This window comes from Pseudophryne corroboree, chromosome 4, assembly GCF_028390025.1.
Source record: "Pseudophryne corroboree isolate aPseCor3 chromosome 4, aPseCor3.hap2, whole genome shotgun sequence".
NCBI classification, from domain to species: domain Eukaryota; kingdom Metazoa; phylum Chordata; class Amphibia; order Anura; family Myobatrachidae; genus Pseudophryne; species Pseudophryne corroboree.
This window is the reverse complement of record NC_086447.1, coordinates 794772782-794783859: the sequence shown is the minus strand read 5'-3', so window position 1 is coordinate 794783859 and position 11078 is coordinate 794772782. Positions and strand designations below refer to the sequence as shown.

General features: G+C 47.5%; 1 pseudogene; it reads right to left on the bottom strand.

Moving 5' to 3' along the window:
• Positions 1–4547: 4547 nt before the first annotated feature.
• On the bottom strand, positions 4548–4667 carry LOC134912137 (5S ribosomal RNA; annotated as a pseudogene).
• Between the last annotated feature and the right edge of the window lie 6411 nt (positions 4668–11078).

The window sequence follows — 11078 nt, the reverse complement described above, 5'->3', positions numbered from 1 at the left end:
TAACCAATGGTGGGAACTTTCTGCTCAGCGGTGAGGTCACTTTCGGTCAACCGCAGGGCAGACCAAATGCCGGGGGGGCTGTGGCATTATCTGTCCAGCTAGTGGAGCCCGGTGCTGGTTTTAAAAATACGGGGGACCCCTACGCTTTTTGTCCCCCGTATTTTTGGAACCAGGACCAGGCGCAGAGCCCGATGCTGGTTGCTTAAATATGGGGGAACCCATGTCATTTTTTTCCCCATATTTCTGCAACCAGGATCGGCTCAAAGAGCCCGAGGCTGGTTATGCTTAGGAGGGGGGACCCCACGCAATTTTTTTTAAAGTTTTACAGTGTTTATTTAAAAAAAAAAAAAAAATGAACCCCAGCACGGATCACACAGATCCGGCCGAGATTCATTTTGAAAAAGTCGGCAGTGTTTTGCTAATCACTGCCGTAAAAAACAGAAAAAAAACACGAATGACATCGACATCGGAAAACCCGAAAAGGCAAAATACGGCAGCTTAGTAAATTAGTCGTAATCAATTCAAAAAGTTGCAATTTTACACTGTCGATGTCATTCGTGATTGAACTTTGACCTTTTTCCGAAAATTACGAATGTTAGTAAATATACCCCACTATCTCAGGCAGAGATGAAATGCATACACCGTTTGGGTACCCTTGTTCCCAGGGGACTCAACGGTGAATTCGAATTGAAATGCTTTCTTATCTAGTTGAGTTATTTATTCATGCACTTTTTCTGCACTGCTATGCACTTTTATATATGCACCTTTAAAGACCGTTGGTAACTGCTGCTGTTTTTCTCTTTCATTTATATATTTTATGATAGAATTATCCTAGTCCGGGACTCTTTTACTGTATAGGACGTTAATTATGAGGACCTCATTGTCACCTAAAGGGTTAATGTTCTGCCCTTTGAAAAGAAACATTCCCACTGCGGCTGTGAAGAGCATCCCATACTACTTCCTGATTATAGGAAAGCATGTGAACCGCAAGAGTAATTGTCCAGCACGACTCTGGTGAGCCGAGAGCATCGCTTCCTGTCTTTTGGAACGCATATGACCCGCAGGAACCACTTCCGGTTATAGATGACGATTGCGCATGTGCGCCACCAGAAGAGCGATGTTTAACAGGGAATTGGTGTCAGCTGGAATCCCTAATCAATAGGGTTTATAAACGGACAACTGGAGCCAGAGAACCACGCTTCTGATGAAGGACTTGGCGTCTGATACGCGTTAAGCGTGGCTCCTGTTTTTACTTGTTATTGACTCTGGGACACACGGACCTATTCATCGGCTTTGGGGGTTGATCCTGTATGACATCAGGCATCCAGAGAGCCTGACAACACTCCACACCATTTACATCTGTGGCTGCAAGGATCCTCTCGGTGATATATCTGCTGTATTACCCTATGGAGTCTCATGTGATATGCTGTTTTCTTTCATGTATCTTGTAAGTTTAATCTGTGGCATTAAACTTGTGTGTGTTTTTAATTACTACTGCACTATGGTCTGCGTTTTATAGCGCCTCTTATCATTCCCATTCATATTGGGAAAAGAGACACTTATTTTCCAGGTTCAATCAAGGATAAACCAGTCCTACCTGTGCCTTGGGTTTGAAGAAGAGATCCCTCAAAAAGAATATCGCCCCGTTATTTAATCATTTGAGGATCATTATCCAATTAAGGGTGATTGTATTTATTCCATACAATTTTGTTCACTGTTATGTATATGTGGTGTCATGGTAATTGGTGAGCGCTGTAGCTGTGTGTGCAGTATCTTCTTTTGTTCGTACTATCTTCTTTGATGTGTGGGATACACTTCTACCTGTACACCTTATAGCTGCACATCGAGTTTTGTTGCGCATGCTCACTAGAAACAATTGTTTATTCCATTGCTTTTTATTTAACAACAGAAGTACCCCTGAATTATTACAGCATACAAAACTGGGCTAGCACCGCTGTATTTTCACAACATAGAAAACCAGTGTGCTTTTAGTTTAACAACTGCAGCACCCCTGAATTATTACAGCATACAAGAATGGGCTAGCACCCCTGTATTTTCACAGCATACAGGACCAGTGTGCTTTGATTTTAACAACTGCAGCACCCCTGAATTCTTACAGCATACAAGAATGGGCCAGCACCCCTGTATTTTCACAGCATACAGGACCCGTGTGCTTTGATTTTAACAACTGCACGCCTGAATTTTTACAGCATACAGGGCCAGTGTGCTATGATTTTAACAATTGCACCCCTGAATTTTTTACAGCATACAGGGCCAGTGTGCTTTGATTTTAACAACTGCACCCCTGAATTTTTACAGCATACAGGACCAGTTTGCTTTTATTTTAACAGAAGCACCCCTGAATTTTTATAGCATACAAGACTGGGCCAGCACCCCTGTATTTTCACAGCATACAGGACCAGTGTGCTTTGATTTTAACAACTGTACCCCTGAATTTTTACAGCACACAGGGCCAGTGTGCTTTGATTTTAACAACTGCACCCCTGAATATTTACAGCATACAGGTCCAGTGTGCTTTGTTTTTAACAACTGCATCCCTGAATTTTTACAGCACACAGGGCCAGTGTGCCTTTATTTTAACAGAAGCACCCCTCAATTTTGACAGCATACAAGACTGGGCCAGCACCCCTGTATTTTCACAGCATACAGGACCAGTGTGCTTTGATTTTAGCAACTGCACCCCTGAATTTTTACATCATACAGGGTCAGTGTACTTTTATTTTAACAACTGCACCCCTGAATTTTTACAGCATACAAGACCAGTGTGCATCTATTTTAACAATTGCACCCCTGACTTTTTACAGCATACAGGACATGTGTGCTTTGATTTTAACAGAAGCACCCCAGAATTTTTACAGCATACAAGACTGGGCCAGCACCACTGTTTTTTCACAGCATACAGGACCAGTGTGCTTTGTTTTTAGCAACTGCACCCCTGAATTTTTACAGCATACAGGACCAGTGTGCTTTTATTTTAACAACAGAAGCACCTCTGAATTTTTTACAGCATACAAGATTGGGCCAGCACCCCTGTATTTTCACAGCATACAGGACCAGTGTGCTTTTATTTTAACAGCACCCCTGAATTTTTACAGCATACAGGAGGACAGTGCCCTCTCCCCCTGTACAACACAGTGACAGCAAGGACAGCAACAACACCCATGTAAAGTTGCAGCACTCCTAACAGCACACGATAAAACACCAGTGACAGCCAGGACAGCACCCCTAACATCACAGTGACAGGACAGCACCCCTAGAGAGCACACACTGAACCCACCCGACGCCACCACCCACAGAGAGACAGAGGTCTGTCTACCTCACTCTCCAAGGGGGTCATTCTGACCTGATCACATGCTGCCGTTCATCGCAGTGCAGCGTTCAGGTCACAAGTGCGCATGCGCCGGCGCCGCAGTGCACCGGCGCATGCCAGACAGCTGACGACTGTCGTTGCCCAGCGATCGCCTCTGCCTGATTGGCAGGCAGAGGCGTTCGCTGGGCAGGAGAGGGCGGCACGGCGGCATTTGGCAGCCATTTTGTGGGCGTGGTTTGGCCAATGCAGGCATGGCCGGACCGTGCAGGGGGTGGGCCACATGCAGCCGCTGCAACCATCACAACGACAAGTAACTCCCAGCCAGTATGCAGGAGCTGCACTGGCTGGGAGTTACTCTTCTAGTACAAAAGCATCACCGCTATGCGATGCTTTTGTACTTGTTTGGTGGGGCCAGGCCTGCTATGTGGGGTGGACTAGCCCTGTGCTGGGCGTCCCCCCGCCTGTCAGTGTGGATGATCGTAGCTGTGCTAAGTTTAGCACAGCTACAATCAGGTCTGAATCACCCCCCAAGTCCGGAGATAAAATGGCGGCGATGCGCGGCTGTTTATATGGAACCCAAAACCCGCAAGAATCCGACAGTGGGATGATGACGTTTTTCCTCGTTCTGGTTTCCGAGTCTTGCGGGAAGTCCCGAGCCGGGCTCGGATCCCGGCTTGGAACGTGAAGTTGGGGGGATCGGTTCTCTGGGAACCTGCTCATCTCTAACCATTAGTGTTCTCTTTTTCCTCCCCTGTGGAATCTCTGGTGATGTGATGCTGCAGACACTGCTTGGTATGTTAGAGAAACCAAAACAAAGAAGTGTTTGAGAAGTAGACTCTTTTTTGGGAGCACTCTAATTCAGAGGATGACATTATAACATATATGGTACTGATAAAAACATTTTTAATAGATAGATATTAAAAAATTTATTTTTAGGAGTATCTATGTGTGGGCAAAAGGTTTCGCGAAGATATAAAGATCAATAATCAATAATGAGTGATATCAATATCACAGTCTCAAAGATGCCGGAAATCAATAACTGTAGTACTTTGATTATATCATCATTGCACATTGTCTCTCATGTACTATATGACCATCATTTATTCTGCAGATACCCATTCTGGGTTATTGTGAATGCAGAGAATTAAATCATTGGTCATGTGGGACTGATTGCCAAATGGTATAAATGTGAGTAACGTTATATTTGGGAGTCAATTTATTGCAGTACCAGGGTGTTCAGAGGTGGTCTCCCATCCTATTACTAACCTGGCCTTCCACTGCTTAGCTTCCAAGGTCAGAAGAGATTGGGCATCTCCAGTGAGGTATGACCGCAATTATTGAACTCGCCTTTTTTAGTCACTTCAAAGGTATATAATGTAGTCTTTATATACCTGCAATGTTGCAATTGATAGACATGTATGGTACAATTGCTAGAAACATGAGATTATATGCAATTACCTGACCTAGTCACCATGTGACACGTCAGCCACAAAACAAAGTGCACAGGTAAATACAGGCCTATTATGTGGGAATTTTTTTTAAAACCACAGAATATTCATAAATGAACTGGCCTGATATTTATAAATCTGTCCTAGGAGCACCAGTACGGCCGTATCAAATTTATACTATATGTAAATATTATTACTCTTCACAGACTGCAGGTAAACCATGAAATACACAATAGTATATAGAGAGAATGGCACCTCTATACTTCTTTAAAGCAGTGTTGTGTCAATGCACTTGCACCTTCCATCCGTAACTACTCATAACAATGTTATAAACAAATGAGCCGGGGGCATGGCTTGGATGCTGAGGGAGAAGGACGTGCAGCTTGGGAGCTCCTGCACATAGCCCTGATAAAACCCTTTTCCCTAATACTTGGGACCTCTCATCTGCGCTCAAATATCTTCCTCACTGCCCTCCGACTGGCCTGGATTGCCCTGGGGAGACGCCGCGGAATCGGGGAGTGCTTTTAAGCGCTCCTGCGGGTTGCGGCCCTCTCCCCGGATTGAAGCCGGGGCCTGGAGTAGTCACGGACCCCGACCTGCACCCCCTGGAGCCGCGCTGATTATCAGACACTCTCCCCAACGATCCTGAAACCCTGTGTGGGGCTCGTTGGACACCCAACTCAATCTGCTGGCCCTCGTAGACACCCGGCGCTGTCGGCCTCGGGAGCTCCGGGTGAGGGGACTTGCACCGAGAGCGGCCGCCATTTTGCTGAGACTCTGGCTGGGACCTGGGGCGGGAGACCAGGAGCTGGTGATAGCGGCTCGCAGCGTCAGCCCGGCGTTCTCTGCATCAGCGCCGCGGCTTCCGATAGTCGGGACGCCCGCGGTGGATCTCTGAGGGGACGAGACGGGAGCCAGCTGCCGGGAGGTAAGAGGTGCCCTCCCTGATCTCTCGAGGGCCCGACCTGTGCCGCCGCGGCTGCCCCTCGCTTGCTCCGTAGCCCTCCGTTCCCCTGTTCGCCCGCCCCGCTCTCTCTGTCCCCAGACTCGGGCACCGGTGGGAGGGTACCGCAGAATCGAGAGGAGGCTTAGGCCGACTCTGCGGATTGCGGCCCTCTCGCCTTGCAGGAGCCGGGGGCTAAATTTTAGGAATACTCCCGGCCGGGAAGGTGAATTGCGCGCGGGTGACCGGGCCCGCCCCCCCTTTTGCCGACCTGCGTGTCTGCGCTCCCCTCCCTATACCACCTGGACCCCTCACACGCAGCCGCAGCCTGCGGAAGCAGGACGTTTGAGGCCCCCGGACGGGGGTGCTCCATCGAAGCAGCCATTTTGATATACCGCAGACGGAGAGGGATCTGTTGCCCCACATCTGGGGTCCCTATGAGATCTGGGATACCCCACTGAGCCCCTGGCTTGAGACCTCCTCACTGGCCCCCGTAGTCTTGAGGCCGAGAGACAGCCGCACGGACACCCGCGACTTCTGGCCTGGGCACACAAAGATCTTTAATTTATACAGTGGCTGTTCCGTGAGTTCTGAGGCCCCCATCCTCCAACTAAAGACCGCTGGTGCCGACGCGACCTCCCCACCGGGGCTATGTGAGCACCAAATGCAGAACATAACCAATCGTGTCGTGCATGCAGCCACACTGCTGCCCCCAGTGCCTACAGGCGTTAGCCTGACGTATATTATGCTATAATAAGTCCAAGCCACGCAGAGGGGATAACGGGTTATACTTCTAATTGAGATATGTCCTAATGTCTCCTGCCTCGGGGCTCTGTTCTGGATTCTGTTCTCTTCACTCAGACAAATGACAAGACGGCGCCGCTCTGGTACCGCATCAAAAGCTAAATCCACAACCACACAGGCTGCAGCCTTTCATACTCTATTTGGCACCCCCGTCCTCGACCCCACTACCTCCTAGCTTCTTTCTGACTCCTTGCCGTCAACCATCATGGAGGATACTGGAGTTCCGTCCACTCCGACTCACCACCAGGCTGGGTCTGCCGGTAGGGAATCTGCCAATATGGCGGCAGTCCTCATACAGTTGCGCTCTCTTCCTACTCGCCAAGACATTCAACAAGATCTATCCAACATGGAAAAAAGGATTCATGATTCCCTCCAAGCGAGTCTCTCCACCATCCAGTCTGATCTCACGCACGTAGAAAATAGAGTGGTCGAGCTAGAAGATCACAGAGATGAAACGGACTCTAAGCTCGCGGACCTCCACGATCTTGTATCTCGATACTCACGTACCACCACCGAAATGAGACGTAGACTGGATGATATAGATAACAGAGGTAGGCGGAATAACTTGAGGGTCAAAGGTCTACCAGAGGATGTGCTGCCTCAGGGTTTGGTTGCGGCACTGACTACAATATTCAACGGCCGCCTTGGTGCCGACCCTAGTTCTCAAATAGTGTTTGATAGAGCACATCGGGCACTACGGCCGAGAGGAGCACCCACGGAGCGGCCGAGAGATGTCATCTGCCGGCTACATTACTTTCAGGTGAAAGAGACTATCCTACAGAAGTCCAGACAGGCCCGACCATAGATTTTAAAGGCCACCACATACAGATCTTCCAGGACCTTTCTTGGGTGACCCTACAACAGAGACGTCTTCTCCACCCCCTCACGGAAGCTCTTCGGAAGAAGGATATTAGATTCCGTTGGGGCTTTCCTTTAAGCGTCCAAGTCACCCGCGATGGAAACCTATATGTTCTTGAGGACTATGATGGTGTCCCATCTTTCTGTACCGCGATGGGTCTACCGTTAATATCACTGCCAAATTGGACGGACCCACTGCAGCTCCCCACTATGGCACTTCCCCGCAGGGAATCTTGGAAGAGAGTGGGCACCTCCAGACGCCGCAATCGGACTGGCAAGACTGATGAAACGTATGAAATTTCATGAATGCGTTTGCCATCCTAAATTGTGATATCCTTTTTTTTCTATATTACCTCACTGAACGCCCACATTGATATTTCTTACTGGTTGTTTATTATGTGATCTACAACTGCTCTGAGATTGTCTGCTATTTTCTTAAAGTTAGATATTGTCTCCATACCTAATATGGGAGATTTCTTGTGAGCAGTGTGGGATTAGGTGGCGTGATGAGAGGTGGCGGTTGATCGGTTTTCCTTTGCTCATTTCCTTCCTGACCATGAAGTATCTCTTTAAAATACCCTTTTACTTAACTATCTAAAGTTGTTGAACCTGGTATCACCCTTTGGACCCCCCTCTCTGCTGTACATTTTTTAGACCATGGGATGCTTAATTTTTACCCATGGCTATTAATGCAGAGATTGCTATTATATGTTGTTATCTGTGTTTTTTTGTTTTTTTTTTGGTGTTTTGCTTGTTTTTTTCTTCTTTTTGTATGTTCAAATTTCTATGTCTTCCTTCCTTTCCTCATGTGTCCACCAACCTACCTCCTCCCTCCCGTGCCACTGTCAATTTCAGGTTATTCATGGTGCGACATTATGTTGGAGCCATGGCCATGATGTATCGATCAGTCAGTTGTTCCCCACATTTTTTTCAGTATGGCTAGCTTAAAGATTGTTTCCTACAATGTGAAGGGTTTAAACATCCCGGAAAAGAGATCAGGCCTACTACACACCTTACATACAGATGGGGCAGAGGTTGTTTTCTTGCAGGAAACACATTTCAAGCGGGGGGCCTCCCCGGGTCTTCGCTCTCGTCACTTTCCCAATGGTTACTTTAATGATTACTCTGGAGCGAAGGCTAGGGGTGTTGCAATTATTTTTGCCAAACATCTGCGACTGCTAGATGTCTCCGAAATGTTGATAGGTGATGGGAGGGGGATTCTGGTTAGAGTTACCATGGCACATCAGACATTTACCTTTGTAAATCTCTATCTTCCTAATCAAGGTCAAGCTCGGTTTCTCAAGGAAGCATTGGAGCTGATCAAGCAAAACCTGATGGGTACTTTGGTTGTGGGAGGTGATCTTAATTGGGTCCTTGAGCCCCGCTTGGATTCCTCCTCTGGGTCTCCACGGAATACTCTTAGAGAGTCCAGACAATTTAGGGCTGTTTTACATGATTTTCAATTGGTTGACGCTTGGCGTCTTTTGCACCCTTCAGATAAGGACTTTACCTTTTACTCACCCCCACATAATTCATATTCTCGAATAGATTACCTCTGCGTGAGCCATGCCCATCTGGATCTATTGGTTGATGCAACGATTGGCCAAGTTACTATATCAGACCATGCCCCGATTACGCTCACACTTTCTCTCCATCATCCTCCCCCCAAACACTGGCGCTGGCGGTTTAATGAACAACTCCTTTGGGACCCTGTTTGCCGAGCCCAGATTGAGATGGCAATAGATGATTACATCTCTTTGAATGCGACTGGTGATGTGTCCCCGGTTACATTGTGGGAGGCACATAAATGTGTGATCAGAGGTCAGTGAATACAACTAGGCTCGCGCCTGAAAAAACAGAAGGTCGAGTGTAGAAACGCCCTACTAGAGAAAATAAAAACGCTGGAACTGGCTCATAAGTCCACGTTAGCGTCGGACACTTTGCCGAACTCCAAACAGCAAGGCAAGCTCTTAAGACTTTACTCAGCGACGGTACCCGCAGAGCATTCCGTAAATGTCGACATAAATATTATAGATGGGGAAATAAACCCGGTAAACTTCTGGCACGTGCTCTTAGAGCTCAGAGATCGTTAACATACATATCTAAACTCACGGGTGCTGACGGGGTGGCCCGGGCCTCTGATACTGAGATAGCGGAGATTTTCCATGACTATTATTCAGCCTTGTACAATCTGACCTCTACGCGGACATTAAATGCACGCAAAGATCACAAACACAATATACAGAAATTTTTAGACGAAATCACTTTCCCGACTCTCCCAACGGACATAGCTCGAACTCTAGATGACCCTTTTACTGAGGAGGAGTTGATGGCTGCCCTGGAGTCCTCCCCTAATGGTAAAAGCCCAGGACCGGATGGTTTCCCAGTCACATATTATAAGGCCTTTCGGGATAAACTCGGCCCCCTTCTCCTGCAGGCCTGCAATGCCATATCATCAGCGGCCCCTTTATCAGGCCAGTCCCTGAGTGCCCATATTGTTGTCATCCCGAAAGACCCTAAAGACCCAACGCTCCCTTCCAGCTATAGGCCGATATCGCTGTTAAATGTAGATGTTAAATTATTTGCAAAGCTCATGGCTAACCGCCTTAAGACTTTACTGCCAGATATAATACACCCTGATCAGGTCGGCTTTGTAATGGGCAGAGAAGCAAGGGATAATACTATCAGAGTTATTGATCTGATAGCGCACGCGCAAATAACTGATACTCCCCTCATGCTCCTCTCCACCGACGCAGAAAAGGCCTTTGATCGGGTGGATTGGGATTTTATGGAGGCAGTGCTTGGGCGCTTAGGTCTGGGAGATGTTTTTCTGCAGAGGATTCTCGCATTATATAGAGCCCCGTCTGCTCGGGTTAGAGTAAATGGCGTTCTTTCTGAACCCATATCAATTTCCAATGGCACGCGCCAGGGCTGCCCACTGTCACCCTTAATCTTTGTCCTATGCATGGAGGCACTGGCTCGTGCGATCAGATCCAACCCTAACATTGCGGGCTTGCAGGTGGGCAAAATGGACCATCGTCTGGACCTCTTTGCAGATGACTTGTTGGCGGTCATGACAAATCCTTTGATTTCTCTACCCAACCTTATGAAAGAATTCGCACGGTTCGGAAACTTGTCAAACTTTAAAATTAACTCTTCGAAATCTATGGCAATGAATGTCACACTCCCACCTACAACGGCGTCCCTCTTGTCGCAGTCATTTCAATTTATATGGCAAAAATCCCATATTACATATTTAGGAATTCAAATCCCATCGGCACTCACCACTATAGTTACCATTAATCATGTCCCTCTGCTTCGCAAACTAAGACAGGAGATGAGGCAGTGGCTCACGCAGAGGTTCTCATGGCTAGGCTGTATAAATATAGTGAAGATGAACATTCTCCCCAGGTTGCTATACCTCTTTCAAACCGTCCCTTTGAAACTTCCCCCTCAATTCTTAGCTGAAGCACACAAAGCGATAAGCCACTTCATTTGGGGCGGACGAAAGCCTAGGTTCAAGCATAGTCATTTATCTAGGCTGAAATCTCACGGTGGACGACAGCTGCCTATGATTACTACATACTGCCATGCCACACTACTACATAGAATTATAGACTGGTCCCGCCCCACCTCACATAGGAAGCAGTGGGTTGACCTGGAATCTTTTTCCACTGATCTTAACCTACAGGCA